The sequence below is a fragment of the Belonocnema kinseyi genome, chromosome 10 (assembly GCF_010883055.1).
Source record: "Belonocnema kinseyi isolate 2016_QV_RU_SX_M_011 chromosome 10, B_treatae_v1, whole genome shotgun sequence".
Taxonomy (NCBI): domain Eukaryota; kingdom Metazoa; phylum Arthropoda; class Insecta; order Hymenoptera; family Cynipidae; genus Belonocnema; species Belonocnema kinseyi.
The window spans coordinates 111903040-111905655 of record NC_046666.1 but is presented as its reverse complement, the minus strand read 5'-3'; positions in this window follow the sequence as shown (position 1 = coordinate 111905655).

Here is a 2616-nt window from a genome sequence, read left to right as displayed (position 1 = left end):
AATGCTCCTAGGGAAATTGAGTCAATTGTCGAGAATGGGAAGTGCCGCATATACTGGAACTTTATATTCTCGACAATTGTTTATGTTGCTCACTCGAGGCCTAACATGGTTCTTCTTGACTTCGAGAAGCGAACCATGTTCGTTATCGAATTTTCGGCAACAGCTGACAAGAACATCATAGCCAAGGAGAATGAAAAGAAAGATAGGTATCGAGACCTTATAAGGGAGTTGCAATGATTGTACCCGGAATATTCTGTTAAACTGATCGTCCTTATCATCGTCGCTCCGTGTTCTTAGGGTGCACGAGGCTTTTGCTGGATTCTCATATTGATTCCTTTACAGACTGTAACCACCTATCTCACGGTTGTGAGACGTGGTTATGGCTGAAATTTTAACGCGATTTCGCTGGAAGCGGGTGCAATTTTTCAGATTAGCACCCGCTCCCGGCGAAATCCTGCGGTTGTCCTTATGACAAATTTTTAATTATATATACGAGATGTGTTCAGATAATAAGGTGACTTAATGGTTTTCTCAAAAAATATTCATTTATTCCTCAATATTTATGTTGTCCCCTTTAAAGTAATCCCCCTCAGATGTAATACACTTATGCCAACGCTTTTTCCAAGCATCGAAGCACTTCTGATAATCATTTTGTGGTATAGCCTTGAGTTCTTTCAGCGATGCAGTTTTTATCTCCTCAATCGTTGAAAATCGATGTCCTTTCATGGGTCTCTTCAGTTTTGGGAAAAGAAAAAAGTCACTGGGGGCCGAATCCGGTGGATACTGTGGCTGAGGCATGACTGTGGTCATTCAACATCTCCTGAGCGATGTTCATGCGATGGAAATTTTGATCAAAATTAAGCAGTATTGGAATAAATTTCGCTGACACACGTCTCATGCCCAAAACGTCCAAAAAGATAGCATGGCATAAGCCAACCGATATGCCAACATCTTCAGGAACATCTCTGATGGTAATTCGGCGATTTTTCAACACCATTTCTTCCACTGCTTGAACGTTTTCATCTGCTGTTGACGTGCTGGGACGTCCAGGGCGAGGTTCGTCTTCGACAACCTCTCGCCCTTCTTGGAACAGCTTGTTCCACTTATACACATTTTTCTTACTCAGAGTAGACTCACCATATGCAACTGTCATCATTTCAAGAGTTTTAGAGCACTGGATTCCATTTTTCACACAAAATTTAATGCAAACTTTTTGCTCCATTTTTTGCGAAAGAAGAAAATCGCCGAGCACACCAAACCCTTCTAACATTTACGCCTCTCTCCGCCTCCACCTCTCTTCTTATCGATTTCTCTCTCTGGCTCTCTCTCTCTCTGTCTCTGTCTCTTTCACCGGCAACTCTCTCTCTCTGTGTGGTCATCCTATTCCATCGCAGAAGGATGAGGTGATCGCGCGGAAGTAACTCACTTCGTAATCCCACAAAAATATGTATCCCTGATAGGAACACATTTCATGACATCAGACTGAACGTTAAGTGTTTCAAAAATCTATCGGATACTGATATACCAGAAAATATTACTGAATTCGCTAGTCTAGGGAAAAATTATGGAGTAAAAATAGAAAAAGATCAAACATCGGTGTACGATCTAATAGCCAATGTTAATTCTAGTATCAAAAAAATACCAAAGGTCGATCAGAATCACGCTAGACTGAATATCGCGAGTAATATATGTGGGGGTTTGAATTCGAGCTACGCCGTAAAGTCAAAAATCATATAGCCCTTCCAATAAATCAAGCAAGCCGAGAAAACCAAACTTATTTTTTAAAAATAGGACTACCAATGGGCTCTCCTCTTTCGCCGAATTTAGCAGCTTTAGTTATGGATGACCTGGAAACGGGTATTTTACCGAATATAGGTTTTCAAGTACCGTTGTATGTCCGTTATGTCTACGACATATTAGTATCTCTTCCGGAAAACGAAGTAGAAAACATTCTAAGCGTTTTTAATTCAAATGATTATGAGATTAAATTCACGCTAGAGAATTAACAAAATAGGGTGATAAACTTTTTAGATGTAACTCTTCGCAGGAATGACGTTCAAGAAATATCGGCAATCGATCATCTCAATTTCCAGGTAGAATTACGGCCACAGCCCTTTTAATAATTAAAGCACCGTTCCTTTGAACCCCGTAAGTTGTAAAATTGGAGGACCTCTGTGAATACTGTTTCGGTATTCTTCGTGATTTGAAGCGGACTGGATGTCTCTTATTTTCTCTACATCGAAAACTATCCTTTTTATATTAGCCGAAATTCCGTTTTATAAAAGTTCTCAATCGTTTGATGTTGTGTTTCTTTCCATTAACTTCATCTCAATCTTTAAGTGTGTGTCTCTGTGTAATGTATTTGTGATTTTTTTGTTTGTGGGATTACGAAGTGATTTACTTTCCCGCGAACGCCTCATCCTTCTGCGACGGAACAGGACGACCACACAGAGAGGAAGTTGACGGTGAAAGGGAGAGATTGAGATCGAGAAGGAAAGAGAAAGGTGGAGAGAGAGAAGAGCTGGACGACATATAAATACTAAGTTTATGCATGTAAACATTTTTTTTACCAAATATTAAATGCCAAACTTTTAATTTTAATTTCATTTATTATGC